Source organism: Haematobia irritans, chromosome 2 (genome assembly GCF_050003625.1).
Source record: "Haematobia irritans isolate KBUSLIRL chromosome 2, ASM5000362v1, whole genome shotgun sequence".
Lineage (NCBI taxonomy): Eukaryota > Metazoa > Arthropoda > Insecta > Diptera > Muscidae > Haematobia > Haematobia irritans.
The window spans coordinates 158,213,117-158,232,010 of record NC_134398.1 but is presented as its reverse complement, the minus strand read 5'-3'; the positions used below and the strand labels follow the sequence as shown (position 1 = coordinate 158,232,010).

Sequence of the window (18,894 nt, the reverse complement as noted above, 5' to 3'; positions counted from 1 at the left end):
ACTATGACCGTACATTTTTTCCGACCACAGCGATAGCTCGCGCAACCGCACAGCCGTTGTTGCAGCTGACTGTTTGGCCAAAATGTCTAAAGGCAATAGATGTAGCATGACATTAAGGGAGTCTGTTCCTGTCTTATTAAATGCGCCTGAGATACATAAGCTCGCCATACGCTGAACGTTATCTAAACAAGTCGGTTTCTGAAGTGCCAGCCACCAGACTACAACACCATATAACATTATAGGTCTAACCACTGCCGTGTATAGCCAATGCACAATTTTTGGTCTTAGTCCCCACTTTTTCCCTATTGCCTTTTTGCACGAGTACAAAGCTACCGTGGCTTTTCTCGCCCTCTCTTCAATATTAAGCCTAAAATTCAGCTTCCTGTCCAAAATAACGCCAAGGTATTTTGCACACTCACCAAAGGGAATTTCATTACCCCCTAAGGAAATGGGCCTAACCGTGGGAGTTTTGCGATCTTTGCAGTACATGACTATTTCTGTCTTTGCTGGATTTACACCAAGACCATTATCTTTCGCCCATTTCTCAGTCATCCGGAGAGCTCTCTGTATAATATCTCTGATTGTGGATGGGAATTTTCCCTGGGGGCTATATATAATTATGGACCGATATGGACCAATTTTTGCATGGTTGTTAGAGACTATATACCAATACCACGTTCCAAATTTCAGTTGGATCGGATGAAATATGCTTCTCTTGTAGGCTCAGCAAGACAAATCTGGAGGTCCCTTTATATACCCCCATGCTATGGTAGGGGGTATAAAAAAACTTTTGTCAAAATTTTGTATACTCGTAAGTAGTTTTTGTTGATGTAGGTCGGATGGTATTGCAAATGGGCCATATCGGTCCACTTTTACGTATAGCCCCCATATAAACCTACCCCCAAATTTGGCTTGCGGGGACTCTAAAAGAAGCAAATTTCATTGGATCCGGCTGAAATTTGGTCTCTAACAATCGTGCAAAAATTGGTCCACATCGGTCCATAATTATATATAAACTGATCCCCCGATTTGGCTTGGGGAGCCTCTAAGTGAAGCAAATTTCATCCGATCCGCCTGAAATTTGGTACATGGTGTAAATATATGGTCTCGAACAACTATGCAAAAATTGGTCCACATCGGTCCATAATTATATATAGCCCCCATATGAACCGATCACCAGATTTTACCTCCGGAGCCTCTTGGAAGACCAAAATTCATCTGATTCAGTTGAAATTTGGTTCGTGGTGTTAATATATCCTCAAACACCCATGCAAAAATTGGTCGAAAAATAGCCCCAATATAAACCGATCCCCAGATTTGACCTCCGGAGCCCCTTGAAAGAGCAAAATTCATCTGATTCGGTTGAAATTTGGTACGTGATGTTAGTATATGTTATCCAACAACCATGCAGGAATTGGTTCATATCAGCCCATAATTGTATATAGCCCTCATATAAACCGATCCCCAGATTTGACCTCCGGTGCCTTTTGGAGAAGCAAAATTCATCCGATCTGGATGAAATTTGGTACGTAGTGGCAGTATATGATATTTAACAGCCATGCCAAAAGTGGTCCATATCAGTCCATAATTATATATAGCCCCTATATAAACCGATACCTAGATTTGTTTTTGGAGCCTCTTGGAGGAGCAAATTTCATCCGAGTCAGTTGAAATTTGGTACATTGTGCTAGTATATGGCCGTTAACAACCATGCATAACTAGGTCCATATCGGTCTATAGTTATATATAGCCCTCAGATAAATCGATCCCCAATCCCAAAAAATTGGTCCATATCAAGTTCATAATTGTATATAGCCCCCATATAAATGACCCCCATATATCAATTCTGGCTTTCTACCTCGTATGGACTAACTCACAGTTTAGAAAACTATGTTAAGAAGTTTTAAGACACCACAACCCAAGTAATTCCGTTGTGGATGACAGTCTTTTGTAGAATTTTCTGCGCAATCCATGGTGGAGGGTACATAAGATTCGGCCTGACCGAACTTACGGCCGTATATACTTGTTTTTAAATAAATTTTTCTATAGATGTTAAATATGGACTTATGGCATCCAAATATGGCGGACAACCAGTAAATCAAATATTAGCATTCTGCAGTGATTTCAATCAAAAACTTTAAGGTTAATGACCGATGCAGCCTGGTTTGTGAACAACAAAACTCTACACAGAGATCTTGGAATTCCATTGTTGGACGATGAAGTAAAACGTTACAGTTCGCGATACTTACCTCGTCTAAGTAATCATTCCAACATACTTGCTATAACTCTACTTGATGACACTGACGAGGTGAAGAGGCTGAAGAGACATCATATTCTTGATTTACCTTACACAAAATAATTATTTATGATATATATGGGGTACTTTGTTTGCTGGAACTCGATGCACAGTCAATGTGAATAGTTATAACATTTGCTTATTGTTTTGTTGCAAATAGATTGCAAATAAATGAATAAAATGAAAAAAAGAAGTAAAAAAAAAATTCTATAGAAATAAAATTTTGACAAAATTTCAATAAAAATAACATTTTGACAAAATTTTCTATAGAAATAAAATTTTGACAATATTTTCTATAGAAATATAATTTTGACAAATTTTTTATAGAACTAAAATTTTGACAAAATTTTCGAAAGGAATAAAAATTTTGATAAAAATTTCTATAGAATTTTGACAAAATTTTTTATGGAAATAAAATGTTGACAAAATTTTCTATAGAAATAAAATTTTGAAAAAATTTTCTATAGCAATAAAATGTTGAAAAAATTTTCTATAGGAATAAAATTTTGCAAAATTTTCTATAGAAATAAAATTTTGACAAATTTTCTATAGAAATAAAATTTTTACAAAATTTTCTATAGAAATTTAACTTTGACAAAAATTTCTATAGAAATAAAATTTTGACAAAATTTGCTATAGGAATAAAATTTTGACAAATTTTTCTATATAAATAAAATGTTGACAAAATTTTCTATAGAAATAAAATTATGGCAATATTGTCTACAGATATAAAATTCTGCAAAAAAATTTATAGAAATAAAATGTTGAAAAATTCTATATATTTTGGTAAAATTGTCCATATAAATAAAATGTTGACAAAATTTTCTATAGAAATAAAATTTTGACAAAATTTTCTATAGAAATAAAATTTTGACAAAATTTTCTACAGATATAAAATTCTGCAAAAATTGTTATAGAAATAAAATTTTGAGACATTTTGTAGAAATAAAATATTTGAAAATTCTATATATTTTGGTAAAATTGTCCATAGAAGTAAAATTTTGACAAAAATTTTCTATAGAAATAAATAAATAAAAGATTTTCTATAGTTATAAAATTTTGACAAAATTTTCTATAGTTATAAAATTTTGACAAAATTTTCTATAGTTATAAAATTTTGAAAAAAAATTCTATAGTTATACAATTTTGACAAAATTTTCTATAGTTATCAAATTTTTACAACATTTTCTATAGTTATAAAAAATTTTATAACTATAGAAAATTTTGTCAACATTTTATGACTATAGAAAACTTTGTAAAAATATTATTTCTATAGAAAATTTTGTCAACGTTTTATATCTTTAAAAAATTTTGACAAAATTTTCTACACGGATGAAAAAGACTGTTTTTCATATGTTTGGCTATAAACATTATATGTTTGGAACACAAATTTTTAAACACAATATTTTTGAGTGCAAGCATATAATGTTCATAAACTAACATAACATGTTTGGGACATATATGTTAATATGTTGGAACATATTATGTTTGGGACATAAAATGTTTGTAAATATAATATGCTTGGATGCGAACATATATTAATTTAGAAATAGCCTATAAACATATATGTGTTTAGTAGCTTGGAGCGCTATTTAACAGGGAGCGATATTGAATTAAGTTGGTGGTTGTTGCTTGTTATTACAAAATTAACATTTTATTTTTCCTTGGGCAATTGATCAGCTACTTCTTTGATCCTTACAAACTGTGTGGTCCGCTGTTCGAATCCCCGTCCGGCAAAAGGTAAAATTAAAATAAAAAAAAATCATACAATTGAATAATTTCTTCGACAATGTTTATATTACAGAAAAAGGTGCTAAGAACTAAAAAATCTCGTGGAAGTGAGAAAGATGTGGGGGAATATACAATTGGGCAGAAACAAAATTTTGAGCATTCAGGTCGAAAACCTATGTTGTTAGCACCTATATTACCTGTTTATTTTCATAATTCATTATGATTGTAAATATATAAATAAATAAATAAAATTTTGAGCACAATATTGTTTGGGAGAATTTTTTTAAGCATATAATATTTTTGGGTGCAAAATGCTTCCAAACATATTATATGTTCACATAATAACATATTGTTCTTTGGAAGACAACATTATTGAATTTGGATGCAAAAATAAAAAATGTTTGGAACTTAGACTACCCAAACATATATTGTTTAGACCAATATGCTTTCAAACATATTATATATTGGAAGAGATCAAACATATAAATGTTTGGGCAATACCCAAAAATGTATATGCTTGAAGGAAAATATGTTTGGGAGTATGTGTTACAGAAGCGATTTTTTGTGTGCGTGTATAGAAATAAATTTTGACACAATTTTCTATAGAATTATAATACCCTGTTCCACAGTGTGGAGCAGGGTATAAAAAGAATATTGAGAATATTTTCTATAGAAATAAAATTTTGAAAAAATTTTTTATAGAATAATATTTTGACAAAATTTTCTATAGAAGTAAAATTTTGCAGAATTTTATATAGAAATAAAATTTCGACAAAATAAGATTTTTTTGTTTGATAAAATTTTCTCCAAATTTTGGTAGATTATTTTTGGCTTGAGTAGCAACCATAGTTACGCTACTTTGCCATCGGTATTTTGCTAGGATGTTCCATAAAAGTCTATTGAAATTCTAGATATTATGAAGTAAACGGCTACGGCGAAGGATTTTTAAGATACAGGCATAGGTGTATATATATGTTGCTCAGTTCCCCTTAAAATTCGGTACATACACCCTCAAAAAAAATCGCTTCTGTAACATATACCCCAAACACATTTTGCTTCAAGCATATATATTTTCAGGATTGGTCCAAACAAAATATTGTTTGTATTGTTCAAACATATTATGTTTCACCTTAGGGCAACACTGCTAGTAAAAAAATGTAATGAAATTTTCCTTGTGTGGATATATTTTTAAGGCGCCAATTAGTTACTTCCATTATTTGACTTGCTGCATACTGTCTAGGTCTCTCTTTCTAAACACATATATGTTTAAAGGCTATTTCCAAATTAATATATGTTTGCATCTAAGCATATTATATTTACAAATAAATAACATGTTTTAACATATTAACATATATGTTCCAAACATGTTATGCTAGTTTATGAACATTATATGCTTGCACTTAAAAATATTGTGTTAAAAAATTTAAATTTCAAACATATAATTATTACACCCAAGCATATGAAAAACAGTCTTTTTCGTCCGTGTATTTACTCGCTTAAATAGTTTGGCCGATTTTGTAATTCATCAAAAATCGACTAAACAGATGTGAACATTCTAAACAATAAATTTTGTCAAAAATAATTTATAGCTATTTTATAATGAACGAATTCTAATACGTTGCAATTTTCCTTTGATTTTATGAATTCACATGGTAAAATTGTTAGCAATTTATTGTACACTAACATTACCAGTAGTATTATTTATTTAAATGAATGAATGAATGAATGAATTTTACCTTTGCATTTGATATTTATTTCTCTTCTATTTACAGGAACAAATGTACATACAGGCATTGGAAAATATAATTAAAATAAAAATAATATCAAGTCATTGTATGAAAAACTAATTTTCAACGAATAAATAAGGCAACATATTTACAATAAGACATACACACACAGAGAAAAAAATAAATCACTAAATAAATAAAACAAAAACTAAAGCTTTTTGGTATTGTTGACAACACTATAAAATTCCATTTCATAGGAAATGGAAATATATCGACAATTTTTGATATAAGCTAAACAAAGGTATTCAAAAACCTGAACCTGTGAGAAGCACAAAATGAAAAACTAAAATGTTTATTCCGGGAAAATAGTTATTAGCTAATGGAAATCGATAACAATTGAAAAAGTAAAATAAAAACGTATAAACTTTTGATAGGTGCCAATGGTTTTCAATGAATTGCAGTGAATTGTCAAAAATTGAAATATTTGAGTGGTTTTGTATAATAAAAAAAAACACACACACACACACAACATATAGAATATATAAATAAATAATGAAAAAGAAAATTGTATATCTATTGGCCCAAAGAAAACAATTGAATTCATATAAAATAGAAATCATTTAATCTCTAAATAACAATTTGCTACTATTTTATATCAAGTGGAATATTCATAAATCCCTTTTATAAATAGGCATTAGAAAATCGTGTAGCTTTTGCCTGGTCTAAAATCATTTTTTTGGTGGATTTAAAATAAAAATAAAATAATAACCAAAAAAACATCAGTGTTAATTACCAAAGTCTCTTTTGACTAAGTCATAAATACAAAATGTCAAGTGTCTTCGTTATAGACTTGAAAGAGATTCCCATGGATATGGTGCAAAAATCCCCATAAAAGAAAGCTTTTGTTTAACAACATTCTGTGTGACATTTAGCGAAACGTCTTTGGTGTGAACTCAGAACCAGATATTCTACAAGAAGGCAAAAGAGAAATAGACCAGATATTTTACTTCCATTCAGCCACAAAAGAAACAAAAAAACGCAAAAAAAACGACAAGGAAAGTGATTGTCTTTAATATGCTATGGGTGTGAAACCGTGTTTATAGCACACCAGACAATAATTATGACACCCAAACGCGAGTGGTTCATAGTCAAGGGGTCTTAGGCAATCATCTTCCCCTAAAAACAAAAGAATATCTTAAGGCAAAGAAGACATTCTCAAAATAGGGGAACAAAATAAGAAAACAGTGTTAAAGACCATTGACAATTAAATACATATAATCAAATATTGTGGTATAAAAAACAGAAACCAAATAAATTGAAAGAATTAAAAAAATAAAAATAATAATAAATAAAAAAAGAAAGAAAGAAATTAAAAATACAAATCCCAAAAATTTCATGCAAACATCTATAAAATCTGAATCTCTCTCCTTCAACTCATCATTAACTATCTTTGTATATGAGAGTGCTCTTTTTGTTTACTCATCGTTTTAATCAAGAAAACGTTGAAATTTTATATCTTGGCTTAAATAGTTCAAAGTGTTGTGTTGTTCTCGACTCATATCTCCAATTATCACTACTGCAACAATTTGTTGGTGTTGAATATCACAGTGCCCGGGCACTCAAAGAGATAAGAGTGCATGCAGTTAACCACAGAAATCTCAGCACACACACACGCACACATCACCATCCTCAAATGTTTTTGTGTGTTTATTACAACAGTCCAGTTGCAGCATTGTATTGGTTGGTTGGTGGTGTAGTGTTTATACCGACATCAAGCGATTAGAGTGTTTACAACAACAGCAACAGTAATAACAGCAACAGCAACAATAATAACAACGTAATCATCTATAAGGATCGAACTCTATGTTGGCAACAGGTTAGTATACATTTTACGTTTACTTAAATTTGTGCATAGGACAGTGGAAAGTAACCGAAACAAGATGGTGGTTTTTATTTCAAATGAATTGTAATTTAAATAACACAAATAATGTGATCGGATACCAGTATTACCGTTGTGCCACTTTATCAAACGATGACTCTCGATGCGCAAGCTTTTTATTGTGTCTTTAAGTACCATACTTTTAACATGTTTGCAAATTTTTATACCCACTACCATAGAATGATGGTGGGGGCAGTGTTGCCAGTATTGAGGGTTTTCCCCAAATTGGGGATATTTTTCGTCTATGGGCACGAAATTTCTGAGTTGGGGACTTTGGGATTTGGTTGGGAATTTCCATAAATTTGGAGATTTTTCTCGGTTTAACCTTTTTTCCCAAAATTTTATTTCTATACGAAATTATGTCAAAATTCTATTTCCATAGAAAATTTTTTGTCAAAATTTTATTCATATAGAAATTTTTGTCAAAATTTTATTTCTATAGAAAATTTTGTCAAAATATTATTTCTATAGAAAATTTTGTCTATATTTTATTTCTATAGACACTTTTGTCAAAATTTTATTCATATAGAAATTTTTGTCAAAATTTTATTTCTATAGAAAATTTTGTCAAAATTTATTTCTATAGACAATTTTGTCAACATTTTATTTTTATAGAAACTTTTGTCAAAATTTTATTTCAATATATAAATTTTGTCAAAATATTATTTCTATAGAAAATTTTGTTAACATTTTATTTCTATAGAAATTTTTGTCAAAATTTTATTTCTATAGAAAATTTTGTCAAAATTTATTTCTTTAAAAAATTTTGTCAAAATTTTATTCCTATTTATTTTATTCATATAGAAATTTTTGTCAAAATTTTATTTCTATAGAAAATTTTGTCAAAATTTATTTCTTTAGAAAATTTTGTCAAAATTTTATTCCTATAAAAAATTTTGTCAAAATTTTATTTCTATAGACAATTTTGTCAACATTTTATTTCTATAGAAACTTTTGTCAAAATTTTATTCATATAGAAATTGTTGTAAAAATTTTATTTCAATATATAAATTTTGTCAAAATTTTATTCCTATAAACAATTTTGTCAAGATTTTATTTCTATAGAAAATTTTGTCAAAATTTATTTCTATAGAAAATTTTGTCAAAATTTTATTTCTATAGACAATTTTACCAAAATATATAGAGTTTTTAACATTTTATTTCTATAAAAATTTTTGCAGAATTTTATATCTGTCAAAATGTTATTTCTATAGAAAATGTTGCCATAATTTTATTTCTCTAGAAGATCTTGTCAAAATTTTATTTCTATAGAAAATTTTGTCAAAATATTATTTCTATAGAAAATTTTGTCAAAAATTTTATTCCTATAAAACATTTTGTCAAAATTTTATTTTTATAAAAACTTTTGTCAAAATTATATTTCATGTTAGCCTGATACCGAAACAGGCAATTGACGTCCAAATGCATTATATCTAATTATACAATTATTTTTCGAGCTTTATGGACAGATATAGATTAAGGAACATGGTTAATAGAGCCATTGAAAAGAAAACGCCAGATACAAATCTATACACGCCTGAACTGTACATGTTTCGGTTCGGGCGAATGAACCTTTCCATATCTGTCCATAAAGCTCGAAAAATAATTGTATAATTAGATACTTTTGTCAAAATGTTATTCATATAGAAATTTTATTCCAATATAGAAAATTTTGTCAAAATTTTATGTCTATAGAAAATTTTCTCAACATTTTATGGCTATAGAAAATTTTCTCAAAATTTTATTTCTATAGAAAATCTTGTCAAAATTTTTTTTCTATAGAAAATTTTCTCAATATTTTTTTTTCTATAGAAAATTGAGTCAAAATTTATTTCTATAGAAAATTTTGTCTACATTTTACTTTTATAGACAATTTTAGCAAAATATATAGAATTTATAGATTTTTCCAATATTTTATTTCTATAAAAATTTTTGCAGAATTTTTTATATGTAGAAAATTTTGTCAAAAATGTTATTCTTATAAAAAATTTTGTCAAAAATTTATTTTTATAGAAACTTTTGTCAAAATTTTATAACTATAGAAATTTTTTTTGTCAAAATTTTACTTCTATAGACAATTTTACCAAAATATATAGAATTTTCCAATATTTTATTTCTATAAAAAAGTTTGCAGAATTTTATATCTGTAGAAAATTTTGTCAAAATTTTATTTCTATAGACAATTTTATTTCTATAGAAAATTTTGTCAAAATTTTATTTCTATAGACAATTCTAACAAAATATTTATTTCAATATAGAAAATTTGGTCAAAACTTTATGTCTATAGAAAATTTTGTCAAAATTTTATTTCTATAGAACATTTTGTCAAAATATGATTTCTATAGAAAATATTTTCAATATTTTTTTTTCTATAGAAAATTGTGTCAAGATTTATTTCTATAGAGAATTTTGTCAACATTTTTAAAGATATAAAACGTCGACAAAACTTTCTATAGAAATAATATTTTTACAAAATTTTCTATAGTCATAAAATGGTGACAAAAGTTTCTATAGTTATAAAATTTTTTATAACTATAGAAAATGTCAAAATTTTATAACTATAGAAAATGTTGTCAAAATTGTATAACTTTAGAAAATTTTGTCAAAATTGTAAATCGGAACAAAAGATTGGCCTCTGGGCCCATAGGAGTGTAAATCGGGCGAAAGCTATATATGAGATCTATATTTAAATCTGAACCGATTAATTCTACTTCCTGTGGAAAATTTCACGTAAATCGGAACAAAAGATTGGCCACTGCGCCCATAGGAGTGTAAATCGGGCGAAAGCTATATATGAGAGCTATATCTGAATTAGACGTGTGCACGTGACACGAAATTGTCATGACTCACGAAAATTTTCGTGATTCGTGCGTGAGTCACGCTCATGACAACAGCGTGAGTGTGCGTGAGCGTGATTAACAAACCAAAATGTCGTATGTAAGCGTGAGTCACGAAAATAATATCTTCTTGAGTGTGCGTGAGTAACGAATTTAACTCACGAAAATATTCCTGCTCACCAACATAAAACGCTTAAGAGTTAAATTCAATTACAATTTTAGTGACACCTGAGATGTTAAGAGTTGAATAACACTCTCGATTTTAATAATGCTCATGTTTTCAAAAACTTCGGTAAGGTAAATTAATCATAAAATTATTCGTGAGTCACGATATTTTTCGTGAGTCACGGTATTTTTCGTGAGTCACGACGTTTTCGTGCGTGAGTACAAATTTTCTTTTCGTGACTGTGCGTGAGTCCTACCAAAAAATATCGTGCGTGAGTATGATTTTTCAGTCGTGAGTGTGCGTGAGTAACGAATTTAACTCACGAAAATATTCCTGCTCACCAAGATAAAACGCTTAAGAGTTAAATTCAATTACAATTTTAGTGACACCTGAGATGTTAAGAGTTGAATAACACTCTCGATTTTAATAATGCTCATGTTTTCAGAAACTTCGGTAAGGTAAATTAATCATAAAATTATTCGTGAGTCACGATATTTTTCGTGAGTCACGGTATTTTTCGTGAGTCACGACGTTTTCGTGCGTGAGTACAAATTTTCTTTTCGTGACTGTGCGTGAGTCCTACCAAAAAATATCGTGCGTGAGTGTGCGTGAGTATGATTTTTCAGTCGTGAGTGTGCGTGAGCTTGAGTAAACTATTTCTCTCGTACACACCTCTAATCTGAATCTGAACCGATTTGACTAATATTTTGCAAAATTTACGAGACTCACAAAATATCCGATTATACGTAATTAATTTGCAAAACCTTCTCAAAAGAACTTCAATTGATGGGAAAAAGTCAAACGGCACAGGTTCAAATCCCAGTGGGGATGCATTTTTTTATTATTATACCCTAAACCACATAGTGGTCAGGGTATAATAACATTGATCTGCCAAAAAATGTTCCTAACAGAAATATTGATTTTAGACCCCATAAAATATATACCGATCGACTCTGAATCACCTACTGAGTCGATCTAGCCCTTGGTGTCCGTCCGTCTGTACATGTATTTGTTGTTCGCAGGAAATTTGGTACAGAGTGTTTTTTGGGCACAAGGACGAACGCTATTGAATTTGAATCGACTCTAAATCACCTGCTGAGTCGATCTAGCCCTTGGTGTCCGTCCGTCTGTGCGTCTGTCCATGTATTTGTTGTTCGCAGGATTCCGGTCGCAATTATTAAACGATTTTGATCAAATTTGGTACAGAGGGTTTTTTGGGCATAAAGACAAACGCTATTGAATTTGGAAGAAATCGGATCAAATTTAGATATAGCTCCCATATATATGTATCGCCCGAATTCGACAAATGGGGTCACGTTGCGCTTTATTACTCGCCGATCGTCTTTAAATTTGGCACAAAGTAATATTTTTCATCACTCTTCAAGTCTGCAAAATTTCATCGAAATCGTTTCAGATTTAGATATAGCTCTCATATATATATCGCCCGATTTTGCCAAATTTGGCCATAAAACCCTTATTTTTCAACCGATCTTACTCAAACTTGTCTTACTATAATATTTTGTAATACTAGCAATATGTGCAAAAAATCATCGAGATCGGTGTAGATTTAGTTATAGCTCCCATATATAAAGGGTGATTTGTTAAGAGCTTGATAACTTTTTTTTAAAAAAAAACGCATAAAATTTGCAAAATCTCATCGGTTCTTTATTTGAAACGTTAGATTGGTCCATGACATTTACTTTTTGAAGATAATTTCATTTAAATGTTGACCGCGGCTGCGTCTTAGGTGCTCCATTCGGAAAGTCCAATTTTGGGCAACTTTTTCGAGCATTTCGGCCGGAATAGCCCGAATTTCTTCGGAAATGTTGTCTTCCAAAGCTGGAATAGTTGCTGGCTTATTTCTGTAGACTTTAGACTTGACGTAGCCCCACAAAAAATAGTCTAAAGGCGTCAAATCGCATGATCTTGGTGGCCAACTTACCGGTCCATTTCTTGAGATGAATTGTTCTCCGAAGTTTTCCCTCAAAATGGCCATAGAATCGCGAGCTGTGTGGCATGTAGCGCCATCTTGTTAAAACCACATGTCAACCAAGTTCAGTTCTTCCATTTTTGGCAACAAAAAGTTTGTTAGCATCGAACGATAGCGATCGCCATTCACCGTAACGTTGCGTCCAACAGCATCTTTGAAAAAATACGGTCCAATGATTCCACCAGCGTACAAACCACACCAAACAGTGCATTTTTCGGGATGCATGGGCAGTTCTTGAACGGCTTCTGGTTGCTCTTCACTCCAAATGCGGCAATTTTGCTTATTTACGTAGCCATTCAACCAGAAATGAGCCTCATCGCTGAACAAAATTTGTCGATAAAAAAGCGGATTTTCTGCCAACTTTTCTAGGGCCCATTCACTGAAAATTCGACGTTGTGGCAGATCGTAAGTCTATTCATGATGAAATGTCAAAGCATACTGAGCATCTTTCTCTTTGACACCATGTCTGAAATCCCACGTGATCTGTCAAATACTAATGCATGAAAATCCTAACCTCAAAAGAATCACCCTTTATGTATCGCCCGATCTTCCCAAAGTTGGCCATATAACCCTTATTTATCAACCGATCTTACTAAAATTTAGCACAATGTAACCTTCTGTGCTATCAACCAAACCTGCCAAATATCATTGAAATCGGTTCAGATTTAGATATAGCTCCCATATATATGTAGCGCCCGATTTTCAAAAATCCATCCCTACATTGAAAAAAAAATATTTACGTGATATTAAAGATTTCGGAACCTAAATTTTAGGATGCGAAATTTACAAAATATTATAGACAAATTTCTTTAAAATAATGAAATTGTAATTAAAGTAAAGTTTATAATCTTTGCTTCAAAAATTTTTTTTCATTAAATTTAGGACACAAATTTTGTAAATTTGGATCACTCCGTTAAAGTCGCATATCTTTGAACTAAGGCTAATTTTACTTAAAGTAAAGAAACACATTTTTGATTTAAAGAAATTGTCCTTAAATTAACTGAAATATTGAAACTTTAGATTTAAGATAAAAACGTTTCAAATATAGGCTAAGACTTATTTTGAGGATTTAGCGTCTTTGGTTTAAAGTTTTTTTTTTTTTTTGAAATTAAGAAAACGTTTTTTATTTTGAAGTATGCGTTATAATTTAAATTTTTAAACTGACATTTGTTTGTACGTAAGTACCTTTATTAATAAACCGTGAAAAGAGAATGAAAATTTGATAAATGAGATCTGTATCCCAATTTTAGTTTTATTGGTCTTAGATTTAAAGCCAGATAGGTCGCTAAAAAAGGACTTTATGTTAAAGCAGTGGCATCTTTGGCTCGGAATCAATACCAAAATCCTTTGGATCCAAGTAAACTTTTTTTTGAGTGTAATAACCTTAATTTTGACCATAGTGACCTTATTTATTAACCGAACCAAGCGCTAGATCGACTCAGGAGGTTATTCTGAGTCGATCGGTATATATTTTAGGGGGATCTAAAATCAATATTGCTTATAAACACATATTTTGTCAGATCAAAGTTATTACACCCTGACCACTATGTGGTTTAGGGTATAAAAAATACCTCAAAATCTCGAAAGGCTGCGATGTTTAAATTTCACTTTACTTGTTGCGCACATTGAAATCCAAATCCACTGAGAATACTGATGTTTTTTCCTCATTGTTTAGCGATAACACTTTAGTCTAAGGACATTAGTAAATACCAAGTGATTTTGTTTTTTTTTTCGGTTATTTTCCTATACTCCCTTGTCCAGCGTGATTTTTTCCCCATTTTAATCTCTTGAAAATAGATAAAAATTTACTATGTCATCGCAGACCGAAAAACCATTTTTATTAGTATCCCTTGTATGTTGTTGTCGTGACTGCTGCTGCTGCTGTTACTGCTCCCATTTCTATTGTGAACAGTCATTGTCATCAACATCATGATCATCACTAAGAGTTCTGGTCGCCAAATCATCCAGGACATTTACTTGAATTGTAATTAAAGTTAAGTGGTATTAAACCGGAAATGTATGAAATGTCCGGACAATTGTTATTCGCATTAACCAACGAGTATTCGTTGTCCTTGTTGTCCTGTGTTTTCCATGATTTTTTTGTGTGTTTTTGTTTCTTTTACTCTCTGTCTCTCTCTCTGTATATAGAAAATCTAACACTCTAACAGCAAATTCATGGGGATGATAATTGTCGAAATAAAAGTAAATAATAAAAGTTTAATGTCGCCTCTTCATTTTGTGCAATGGCCACATAATCACCAGGACCCCTATGTAAGTGCTTGAGTGTTAAGCTTAGTTTATGTGAAATTAAGAAATTATATTGCAGGAAAATGTTTTTTTCATGGTTTTCTTTAATACTGAACAGGAAAATAAATGTAGAATTTTATGAGTCGTTGTTTTTTTTTTTTTTATCCGAGGAAAATGAGGAAGAAATCGTTTGGCTTTATATGTCCAATGTCGGTTGACACACATAGTGTAAATTTTGTTCATGGTCAAGTTTAAGTGATAGGCATTTACTATAGAAATAAACAATTTCGTTTTCATTTGGGTATGAAACACTAAGTGCTGTGTTTTTTTTGTTTCTAATGGACATTGTATTAAATGTTGAAATGTTTAAATCTATTGTGCCAATATTGGACGGTGCAAAATAGGAATGTGACAAGTAGAATTTTCCATAGAGGTCTTAGCTCTCATATTGGACTTTTCAGCCTGGGGAGTACGGTTGACACTAAACAAGTATATACAGCAGCAAGTTCGGCCGGGCCGAATCTTAAATATCCACCACCATGAATCAAATATTAGGGTTTCCTTTGAAATTTCAGGGGGGTTTGAGGACAGATCAAGCAGAGCAGTTCAACCAGTACACTTCACGAAGATAAATTTAAAGATTTTACCTATGAAGACTACATCAGATTCTGGATTCATAATTATACCCTGCGCCACACTGTGGAACAGGGTATTATAAGTTAGTGCATATGTTGTTAACCCCCAGAAGGAGACGAGATAGACACATGGTGTCTTTGGCAATAATGCTCAGGGTGGGTCCCTGAGTCGATATAACCATGTCCGTCCGTCCGTCTGTCCGTCCGTCCGTCTGTCTGTGAACACATTTTTATGATCAAAGTCTAGGTCGCAATTTAAGTCCAATCGCCTTCAAATTTGGCACATGTTCCTAATTTGGGTCAGAATAGAACCCTATTGATTTTGGAAGAAATCAGTTCAGATTTAGATATAGCTCCCATATATATCTCTCGCCCGATATGCACTAATATGGACCCAGCAGCCAGAGTTTTATACCGATTTGCTTGAAATTTTGTACAAACATAACACTTAGTCGTATAATCAAGTGTGCAGAATTTGATTGAAATCGGTTCAGATTTAGATATAGCTCCCATATATATCTTTCGCCCGATATGGACTTATCTGGCCCCAGAAGCCAGGTTTTGGCCGAATTTGGTTGAAATTTTGCACTAGGAGTACAATTAGTAGTAAAGTCAAGCGTGCAAAATTTGATTGAAATCGGTTCAGATTTAGATATACCTCCCATATATATCTTTCGCCCGATATGGACTAATATGGTCGTAGAAGCCAGAGTTTTGGCCCAGTTTGTTTGAAATTTTGCACTAGAAGTACAATTAGTAGTGAAGTTAAGTGTACAAAATTTTATTGAAATTGGTTCAGATTTAGATATAGCTCCCATATATATCTTTCGCCCAATATGGGCTAATATGTTTCTAATAGCCAGAGTTTTGGCCCAATTTGGTTGAAATTTTGCACAAGGAGTAGATTTGGCATTGTAGCTATGCTTGCCAAATTTGATTGAAATCGGTTCAGGTTTAGATATATCTCCCATATATAGCTTTCGCCCGATTTACACTCATATGACCACAGAGGCCAATTTTTAACTCCGATTTAGTTGAAATTTTGCCCAGGGAGTAGAATTAGCATTGTAGCTATGCGTGCCAAATTTGGTTGAAATCAGTTCAGATTTAGATATAGCTCCCATATATATGTTTTTCTGATTTCGACAAAAATGGTCAAAATACCAAAATTTTCCCTATTAAATCGCCACTACTTAGTCGAAAAGTTGTAGAAATGACTCTAATTTCCCTAAACTTCTAATACATATATACCGAGCGATAAATCATAAATAAACTTTTGCGAAGTTTCCTTCAAATTGCTTCAGATTAAAATGTTTCCCATATTTATACCCTGCGCCCCACTGTGGAACAGGTGTGTTCCACCCTAATGCATTAGCCAACTTAAATTTTGAGTCTATAGATTTTTTAAAAGTCTATCAAATTCTGTCCAAATCGAGTTATATTTAAATGTATGTATTTGGGACAAACCTTTAGATATAGCACCCAACACATTTGACGGATGTGATATGGTTCGAAAATTTAGATCAACAAAGTGGTGCAGGGTATAATATAGTCGGCCCCGCCCGACTTTAGACATTCCTTACTTGTTTTTGTTTGAGTTTTAGAGGAATCTTTAACATCTCTTGTAAGTGTGCAAGAAAATTATAAAATAATATCTTGATGTCCTTTTTATGGCCCGAAAATACCTCTAGATTTTCAATTTCAGGCAAATTGGATAAAAACTACGGTTTCTATAAGTCCAAGACCCCAAATCGGGAGGTCGGTTTATACGGGGATCATACCAAAACATGGACCGATGCTCACCATTTTTGGCGCACCTCTTTATGGTCGAAAAATACCTCTAGATTTCCAATTTCAGGAAAATTGGATAAAAACTACGGTTTCTATAAGCCCAAGAAGTAAAATCGGGAGATAGGTCTATATATAGGGGCTTATATGGTGACTATGGTTGTGGATTTATATGGTGGTGGATTTATAAGGTGACTATATCAAAACCTGGATCGATATAGCCCATCTTCGAACTTGACCTGTCTGCAGACAAAAGACTAGTTTGTGGAAAATTCCGGCACGATTGCTTCATTATTGAAGACTGTAGCGTGATGACATGGTTATATCGTCTTAGAATTTCTCCCTGATCAAGAATATATATATATATATATATATATATATATATATATATATATATATATATATATATATATATATATATATATATATATATATATATATATATATATATATATATATATATATATATATATATATATATATATATATATATATATATATATATATATATATATATATATATATATATATATATATATATATATATATATATATATATATATATATATATATATATATATATATATATATATATATATATATATATATATATATATATATATATACTTTATATAGTTGGAAATCGATATTTCGATGTGTTACAAACGAAATGACAAAGTCACCATTCTAGGGTTGTTGGTATAAAAATAGCAAATGGTCGATCCAGACCCCTCTTTCCCACAGAAGGCTTGAAAATTGTAGACAGTGAAAATTTTAAAGAAAACAACATTGACGACACATTTCTAAATGTACAATTCCCAATGAGAATCTTTTCAAGCATGATGGTTACTAACTGCAGTGAGGAACGTTCCTTTTTCAAAACCGAGAACCGATTTCGATGAAATTTGGCACACTTAAAGGGTGGTGACAGCTGATGGCCTTAGCAGCCAATGCTACTTTTCCCTTTTTTTTTATCATACATTTACTGTATGATTAAAATAAACAATAAATAAATAAAAATAAAGGGCAATTTTGACACTCTGTACCAAATTTCACAAAATCGGTTAATAATTGCGACCGGAATCCTGCCAACAACAAATACATGGACAGACGGACGGACGGACACAAAGGGCTAGATCGACTCAGTAGGTGATTCTGAGTCGATCGGTATATATTTTATGGGGTCTAAAATCAATATTTCTGGTAGGCAAATTTTTTGGCAGATCAAAGTTATTATACCCTGACCACTATGTGGTATGAAAAAAGCGAGTTATAACAAGTATATACAGCAGTAAGTTCGGCCGGGCCGAATGACAGATCAAGCAGAGCAGTTCAACCAGTACACTTCCCGAAGATAAATTTAAAGGTTTTACCTATGAAGACTATATCAGATTCTGGATTTATAAGAACCATGTTTTTTTGAGTTTTAGAGGAATCATTAAATCTCTTGTACTCGTAAGTGTGCAAGAAAATTATAAAATAGCGTCTTGACGTGAAATCTTAAATCTTTAGATTTTCACCCAAGAAGTAAAATCTGG

At 31.1% G+C, this 18,894-nt stretch overlaps 1 protein-coding gene across 1 annotated transcript in view; it reads left to right on the top strand.

Moving 5' to 3' along the window:
- LOC142225126 (uncharacterized) overlaps positions 1-18,894 on the top strand; it is a 979,687-nt gene that overhangs the window by 19,396 nt on the left and 941,397 nt on the right. The window contains exon 2 of the mRNA XM_075294902.1: positions 5,800-7,630. The gene's annotated coding sequence lies outside the window, so the exon portion shown is untranslated. The remainder of the gene's footprint in view (positions 1-5,799; positions 7,631-18,894) is intronic.